The 9,240-nt window shown below is 42.0% G+C and overlaps 1 pseudogene; it reads right to left on the reverse strand.

Annotated features, from left to right (window-relative positions):
* Window positions 1-216: 216 nt before the first annotated feature.
* LOC115070402 overlaps window positions 217-9,240 on the reverse strand; it is a 22,361-nt pseudogene continuing 13,337 nt past the window's right edge.

A 9,240-nucleotide genomic window follows, 5' to 3' on the forward strand; every position in this document is an offset into this window, starting at 1 on the left:
GCCCCAAAGTTCTACTCTTAATAGCATATACCCCTTTGGGGAGTCTTCCTGTCTCCAAAAGACAAAAACAAAGAGTATAATCAGCATAACATATACACAGAAGTCAGCATCTGTAGAAGCCATAGGATGGGATCATAGGCCTTCAGCTCCTTCATGGTGTGTGCTAATTGTGTGAATTATGTTAAGCACCATTTAGTCCACTGGCTATCCTGTCATCTATGGTTTGAAACAGATGATTGATCTCAAGGGTTGCAATCTGTTGGGGGCGGGGAGCAACACCTTGGAAATAGTCAAAGCAGGGACCCCATTATCTTTAAGAATGTCCAAGAAGATGACTCCTTGACTATTGATGTTGCAGTGATAGATTATGGTGCATAATGTAAAATTTGGTGACATAAATAACCTGATGGAAATGTGATTCCAGAAAAAAATTCCAAATATACAGCAGCAGCAAACCCTGTCATCTTCCTATACAGAAGCTGACAGGCCAAGTTTAGTCAGTCTCCATCAGTGCTGTGTCTTCTTTAGGCCTGGGACTGCAGTTAGGAGGAAGATCAGAGATTATTTTAGTGATGGCTCTCTGAATTATTTTAGCACTAACAGACAACTTTGCAGTGATTTTGCTAGAGAACTTGGTGTTTTTCTTTTGGTAGATGGCAGGTTATCTCTCTTGTTCTTTGGGCTCTGGTGTGGCTGCATCTTGCTGGTCCACATCTGAACTGCCATTGTTAGTGCTAGGGGCTCACTTTATCAGACTTTTGCTAATTACTGGCATCTTTATGAGGTCATCTATTGGGAAGGAAAGTTGAAAAACAAAACAACAAAACACATGTCAGAAGTTGTTCACATCTGTAATCTCAGTACTTGGGAGACTGAGTCAGGAGGATCAGGAGTTGAAGGCTAGTCTCTGCTACATAGCCAAATAGAGACCAGCTTGAGCTACATGAGACCCTGGCTCAAAAAACTAAAACTAAAACAAAACTGCCAAATCCCACAGCCCTTAAATTCATGGAGGAAGCTGGGACAAGGGAGACAATGAGGAGGGAAAAGAAGCCAAGGAGGCTCTGGCCAGGGAGTGAAGAACGCTGAGCCACAGGAGAATGTGCAGTGCCCGACTTCTGCCAGAGGTGGCATCACCCAGTATCTTTGGAAAGGCTTAGAAGGGTCAGAGTGAGAGCTCCCAGTGTTTCAGAGGATGTGAAAGATCCCCAGGCAGTGTGGCTTAACTCCTTCTGGTCATACAGCTAGTGAGTTCCTGCAACAGTTCTTTTTGGTCTTTTTGAGACAAGGTCTTCCTGTAGCCCCAGCTGGCCTGGAACTCACTATGTAGACCAGGCTGGCCTGCCTCATCCTCCCTAATGCTGGGATTAAAGGCATGCACCACCACCAAGCCTGGCTCCTGCAATAGTTCTTTTAAGAAATTTCCAAATTCTGCAAAATCACAGTTTTTCTCGATAAAAATATATTTTGCTTTCCTCATTAAAAAATCTTTTTTCTCATATTCCTTGCATATAGAATTATATGAATGAGGGTTTTTGTTTGTTTCTTTCTTTTTGTTTTTTCTTTTGAGTCTCATATCCCAGGACAGCTCAAACTTGCTATGTAGCTGAGGATGACTTTGTGCTCTACACTCTGGCCTCCATCTTCCCAGTGTTGGCAGGTGCCACCATGCCCAATTTATGTACTGCTGCTGTTGCTGAGAAAATTTTCAGTTCTCTCTTTTGGGTTCTTAGTCTCATTAATAAAATAATTTAGAAACAGATTTGGAAGGAAGTTCAATTATATTAGAGCTTTAGAGAAAAACAACACGACAAGCAAGCTGTAAATCTTGGCAGTTGCTAAGAGAAGGGAGCTGAAGAGGAGGAAGAAAGTCGTTTAAGTTAGGGTTCAAGAAAGCAGGAGGGCTGGGCAATGGAGGTCCGCAGGCAGCCTCAGGAAGGAAGGGGGTGGGGAGCTTCAGAGAAGTGAGAAAGCTGGGAGTGTCTGGGAAAGCATGCCTAGGTTTTGGCCACTGTCCAAAATAAAAAGAGATCGAGAGGAGGAAAAGGAAAAGCTATGGTTTTCTGAGTAACTCAGTAACCCCGGCAAACTCCGCAGTGCTTACATGATGAAAGCTCTGCGAGCGACTGAGTGACTGTATGGAGAAAGTTTCTGGGAATGTTAAGTACATTATCTCATTAAGAGGATAAGTATTCCTCTCATCTGCTTAGCAAGTCATCAGGTGAATCAGCTTTCCTGGGAGTGAACTCCTAGCCACGTGACTGACCGGCTCTGTTGGATTAACTCTTGGGGAGACAACAGTATGTAATGTTCTCATCTTTGCAGCAGCTCAGAGTGTCATGTCTCCACCCAAGGCTAGAGGTATTCCATTCTTTTGACCAGGAGGCCTAAGGAGGTGCATTTGTAATGTTTTTCTTTTTAGTAGTAACAGAAAAACAGCAGATGGAGTCCAAAGCCAAGCATGAGGGAGGGGGGCCATCCTCAAAGATCTCCAAGGCTACTAATCTCTGTCTAGGTAGCTAACAGTAACTCTAAATTGGCTCTTTAGAATTTATTTTGGTCCTCACCTTAACTCCAGTTCCAGGGGATCTGATGCCCTCTTCTGACCTCCATGGGCATTGCATAACATGGGTACATACATACATACATGTAGGTGAAATATTCATACACATAAAATAATAAACAATAATAAAGTATTTTTTTAAATACAGTAAAATAAAATTACAGATAACCATTGTTTTGGATCAAACTATTATATGGAGCTCCAACAGACTAAAACCCAAACCGAAGTCACTAATGCTAAAGTTCCCAGTTTCTATCTAGCTGAACCCAATCTATCTTATAAGAAACTGGGATTAGAGAGATAACAGCCAAGTTTCTAGAACTGGTCAACTATAACTAACATGATAATAATGTTCTTTCTGCTTTAATCCTTACACAAAAGAAAGACCTGAGGTGACCAGATGTTAACTGATTGGTTAGTTGACTTACTGTTTTGTCTCCTTGTGCTCACCTTAAAAGGAAGTAATGACCAATCACTTTTTGGTGTTTCTTTTTCATTTTTTTTTTTCTCTAAAACCAGCCTCTTTATGGAGTGATCAAGGCCTATAATCCAAGCACTTGAGAGACTGAGATAAAAGGATCTTGAGTTAGAGGCCAGCATGCGTCACACAGAAAGTCTGGTCCAAAAACATAGGTGTTATGGATGTAGCACAGTGTTAGGGTGCTTACCTAATGTGTATAAGCTCCTGCTTAGATCCACGTTATTAAAAAGATCAAGCAAATGAACCCCAGACACTGCACCTCTTCTGTTTGGCTCACTAGAACATTTATTGTAGTGCCTTTGTTGTTGTTTTTTTTTTTCCTTTGTCTTTGTGGTACTGGGGATTGAACCTAGGGCCTTATACATGCTAGGCAAGTGCTGTATCCCCAGTCCACCCTTTACTTTTTATTGTATTTATTTAAGACTTTTTTTTTTTTTTTTTGAGACAGGGTCTCCCTGTAGCCCCAGCTGTCCTGGAACTCACTATGTAGACCAGGCTGGCCTCGAACTTGCAAAGATCCGCCTGCCTCTGTCTCCCAAGTGCTGGGATTAAAGGCATGCGCCACTATGCCTGGCAAGACTTAATTTTTATTTTATGTGTATGAGTGTTTTGCCTGCATGAATGTTAGTATACCATGTGTGCAATACCCACAGTGCCCAGAAGAGGACATTGGATTTCTTATAACTGAAGTTATATACAGTTGTGAGTCACCATTAGATGCTGGGAATTGAATCCAGATCCTCTGCAAGAGTGGCAAGTGCTCTTAAGTGCTGAGCCATCTCTCCAGCACCAATTACTTTTTTTTATTTTTGAGGCTTTAAAGGGAGAGATTTTAATATAAGTTACATCAATTTTCTGAGATAGGGATGAGATATATTAAATTCAGAAATGCTCTGAAATAGAAAACTAGTACTGACTAAAAGTAGCTTTTCTATTTTCAAAGCTATCAGTTATGACTGATAATTCTTTTTTTGGTCTTTTTAAGACAGGGTCTCCCTGTAGCCCCAGCTGTCCTGGAACTCACTATGTAGACCAGGCTGGCCTTGAACTCACAGAGATCCACCTGCCTCTGCCTCCTGAGTGCTGGAACTAAAGGCGTGTGCCACCACGCCCAGCTTTTAAAATTGTATTTATTTATTTTATGTGTATGTATGTATTCCCTGCATATAGGTAAGTGCCCCTGTGTCGTCCAATGCCTGCGGAGGTCAGAAGAGGCTGTCAGATCCCCTGGGACTGGAGTTGTGGACTGTTGTTAGCTGCCACGTGGGTGCTGGGATTCGAACCTGGGTCTTCTGCAAGAACAACCAATTACTGCACCAATTCTCCAGCCCCATGACTGATAATTCTTTAAGCTTTGTAGGTAATTGTTTTATTGCTCTTTGGAAAAACAATTTCATAAAAATAATAATGCCTTGGGCTGGAGAGATCCTTCTGACGCAGCTGCCTATCCTAGCAGTGCTGAGATTATGGGCTCGTGCCACAACTGACTTCTATCCTGTTTCAATGTTAATTATAGAATCAAAACATAAAGCTAATTAAGATATTTACAATAGAGCTGGGCATGGTGGCACATGCCTTTAATCCCTGCACTTGGAAGGCAGAGCCAGGCAGATAGATCTCTGTCAGTTTGAAGCCAGCCTGGTCTACATAGTGAGTTGTAGGCCAGCTGGGGCTAAAAGGAAACTGTTTCAAAAAGACCGAAAAAAAAAGAAAAGAAAAAAAAAATTATCAATTTATAAGTGATGCCAACTTTCTTTTCCTTTTTTTTTTTGATGTTTCTTTTCTTCCCCTTTTCCTCCCTTCCCCCTCCTCCTCTTCTCAGCAGTTAACAGTAGTTCCTGCCAGGTGTGGTGGGCACACCTTTAGTCCCAGCACTCAGGAGGCAGAGGCAGAGGCAGAGGCAGAGGCAGAGGCAGAGGCAGAGGCAGGCAAGTGGAGCTCTGTAGTTTTATGACACAAGCCCAAGCCAGCCAGGGCTGCATAATGAGACCCTGTCTCAAAAAAATAAATAAATGAAAAAGAGTAGTCCCTGGTCTTCCATAGAACCAGAGTTCAGTTCCCAGCAACATGTCAGGCAGTTCACAACTGCCTGTAACTCTAGCTCCAGAAGATCCAACACCTCTTGTCACCTCCACCAGCACCTGCACACATATGGTATACATCCATACAGACATATACATCAACCAAAATTAAATCTTTGCCATGTGTGGTGGCTCATGCCTCTAATTCAAGCTGAGACTGAAAACACAGAGGCTGGCAGATCTTTGTGAGTTCAAGACCATTGTTGATGCAAAAGCACTTCTCTCACTTCAAAGGGGATAAGGCATAAGCTTATTATATGAGTGATCATACCTGGGGAACATAAATTCAGGTTATCCCAAATTCCATGATCCAATATGGTAATAGTTTTTATAGTAACTGAACAAAGAAAGTCATAAATCAAGACATTTTTCAACTACATTGGTGGAGACATCAGAGAGCTGTGTTAATATAGCAAAGCAGGGAGAATTCTGCTGTAGGCCTTAAATGCTATCTGACAGGCTTCTTAGCCCTGGAGTTGATGGAAGCTGGTGGTCTGCTAAATTAATACATTCCAAGAGGTTTTTAATCTGTTAGTCACAGACTGTTAATTGAGAAATGGGTGAGCAAGGAGTGGCTATTTAGGAGTGGCTATTTAGGGGATTAAAGATAGCTCAAGATAAATAGTAATTAGGCTCTAGACCTGCAACATTCCACTCTCTACAATCACTGAAGTTCTAATCAGTTGATTGACCTTAGGGTCAGTTTCAAGACCCAGTCTTTCTGGGAACTTTTTTCACATCATCCTGGTCTACATAGTGAGACCCTGTTTGAAAAAGAGGAGACAGAGAGAGAGACAGAGAGACAGAGAGAGAGAGAGAGAGAGAGAGAGCAGGCTGGCCTCAAATTCATATGTAGCCAAAGATGACTTTGAATTCCTGATCCTCCTGCTTCTACCTCCTGAGTTTAGCAATTACAGACATGCATCACCATGCCAGTATTATGTAGAGCTGGAGATTGAATTCAGGACTTTATGCATCATGCATGCTAGGCAAGCACCCTACCAAGCTACCTACATCCAATTATTCACTCTTTTTGTTTGTTTGTTTTGATTTTTTTTTTTTTTTGAAGCAGGGTCTCCTTGTAGCCCCAGCTGTCCTGGAACTCACTATGTAGACCAGGCTGGCCTTGAACTCACAGAGATCCACCTGCCTCTGCCTCCCAAGTGCTGGGACTACAGGCGTGTGCTACTACGCCTGGCTTATTCACTCATTTTTTAAAAAAAACTTAGCTTGCATACTAAGTTTCCTATGGCATTTCCATACATATTTAATTTGGTAGATGACCCACCATCATACTTTCCCCCATCTGTGTGCCCTATTCCTCCTTTCATTCTCCCCCCCCCTCCTCCTCTTCCTTCTCTTTTAATTGTTTTTTTGACAGGGTCTCCCCAGCTGGCCTAGAACTCCTTACATAGATCAGGCTGGCCTGGATTCACAGAGATCTGCCTGCCTGTGCCTCCAAATGTTGGGATTAAAGGCATGTACCCCACCCTCCCTTCTCATTTAAAGCCTCTTTTTTGTCCTGCCATAGGTCCCTTTCTAGTTTTCTGACCTCTATTAACACTCATCACCACATAAATACAAATATATAAAAAAACAGAAAGTAAAGCCAGGCTTGGTGGCACACACCTATAGTCCCAGCACTTGGGAGGCAGAGGCAGGCAGATCTCTATGAGTTCAAGGCCAGCTTGGTTTACATAGTGATCTCTGAGTTCAAGGCCAGCTGGGGCTACAGGGAGACCCTGTTTCAAAGACCAAAAACAAAACCAAAACAACAAACAAACAAACAAAAAAAAAAACAGAAAATAGGATGTGCATAGAAGAGAGAAGTGGGCTGGGCTCAGCTCAGCAGTTAAGAGCACATACTGCTCTTCTAGAGGACCTGAGTTCAGTTTTCAGCAACCACATTGGGTGGTACTTTAACCACCTGTAACTCTAGCTCCTGGTGGATCTAGGGTCTCTGGCTTCCTTGGGCACTTGTAGTCACCTGAACATACCCATGCACAGATGTGCACTTATACACATAATGAAAAATAAATATTAAAAAAAGAACATGTGCTATTCCTCTTTCTGAGTCTGTGCTACTTCACAATATATCTTCCAGTTCTATCAAGATTCCTGCAAATTTTGATTTCATTTTTTTCTTTTTTTTCTGATTTCATTTTTTCTTTAAGGCTGTGTGTGTGTGTGTGTGTGTGTGTGTGTGTGTATGGAATTCTCATTATCCATTTATCAGTTGATGGGCATCTAGGCTGATTTTATTTCTTTGCAATTGTGAAGAGGGCAGCAATATATAAAGATGAGCAAGAATCTCTGTGGTTGGATATAAAATCCTTTGGGTGTAAGTTCAGGAGTGGTCTAGCTGGGTCATATGGTAATTACATTTTTAGTTTCTTTATTTTTAGTTTATGTGCATGAGTGTATTGCCTGCATGTATGTAGGTGTCTGAACTGGCTTGGAACTCACAATGGAGACCAGACAAGCCTTTATTTCAGAGATCTCCCTGCCTCTCAAGTGCTAGGATTAAAAGCATGTACTATCCAACAATTTTTAGTTTCTGTTTTTAAAATTTTTTTAATTTAATTTTTGTGTATTTCATACAGAAAATCATCTTTATATCCCCTTCCTCTTTGGAACCCTCCCACAGCTCCTCCCACTAGAGTTCATACATTCTGCCGTTTGTGTCAAGGCCTATCAGGAGGCAGTCTGATCAAAGAAATTTAAGAAAGAAAGCTCATTTCGACTCTGTTTCAGGGTCCAGTCCATCATGGCAGAGAAGGAATGGCAACAGGGGTGTGAGGCACCTGGTCATATTACATCCACAGTCAGGACACAGAAATGAATGCTCAGCTCCCTTCTTCCTTTTTATTTAGGCCAAGCCCCAACCAACAGAATGGTTCCATCTACACTCAGGGTGGGTCAATGCTGTGTTACTACACCAATATTACAATTACCTGAACAAATAAAAACCTAATGTTACGGGGGAGAAAGAACCCCTACACGGTTCTTAGTCTCATTTATAAAAGAATTTAAGAATGGATTCAAATGGAAGCTTTAGGACAATTTTATTAGAATTTTAAAGAAAAATCCTCAGGGCAGACGAGCTGGAAATCTCGGCAGCTGCCGTGAGGAGGCGAATGGAGGGGAGAAGGAAAAAAGCCAGGAAGCCATGCAGGTTTAGGGCCTGCATGGAGGTCAGACATGTGGCTGACTGGCAGCCATATGGTGGGGAGAAGGATGCTTCAGAGAAAAAGTAAAGAAATACAAGGTGCTGGGGTAGCCCAAAGTATTAGAGAGAGCATGCTTAGAAAAGGGATACGAAGAAGAAAAGGAGAGAGATTACAGAGAGCTACATGTCTGTGGCCAGGTCCAGAAGCACTGTACTAGGAGGCAGGATTCCAGGCAGGAAAAGTTCGCTATCCCATTAGCACACTAGATATTCTGCCCACCCATTTAGCATGGCTTAAGGTGAACTCACCTTCCTAGGGGTGGTCCTATAAACAGGTGATTGACCAGTGAAATTGGAAAGGTGGGTCTTCCAACAGATAGACTAGAGTTTATTTTATTTTTTGTTTAAAAAAATTATTTATTTATGCCGGGCATGGTGGTGCATGCCTTTAATCCCAGCACTTGGGAGGCAGAGGCAGGCAGATCTCTGTGAGTTCAAGGCTAGCCTGGTCTATGTAGTGAGTTCCAGGACAGCTGGGGCTACAGAGAGACCCTGTCTCAAAAAGACAAAAAAAAATTATTTATTTATTTAATTTATAGTTTATAGGTATGAGTGTTACACCTGCACGTATGTAAGTGCACTCATGTTGTACAATGCCTGAGAAGGACAGAAGAGGGCACTGGATCCTCTGGAACTGGAATTACTAACAGTTGTTAGTCACTATGTGGGTGCTGGGATTCAAATCTGGGTCTTCTGCAAGAGCAGTTCATGCTCTTAAATCCTGATCCATCTCTCCAAAGTTGAGATTTTATGAGGCTTTTTTTTTTTTTTTTTTTCTACTCCCCCCTTTTTTTGCCTTTTGTTTTTTTTTTTTTTTTTTTTTGGTCTTTTTGAGACATGGTCTCCCTGTAGCCCCAGCTGTCCTGGAACTCACTATGTAGACCAG

The sequence above is a fragment of the Nannospalax galili genome, unplaced genomic scaffold, assembly GCF_000622305.1.
Source record: "Nannospalax galili isolate Female #2095 unplaced genomic scaffold, S.galili_v1.0 scaffold236, whole genome shotgun sequence".
NCBI lineage: Eukaryota > Metazoa > Chordata > Mammalia > Rodentia > Spalacidae > Nannospalax > Nannospalax galili.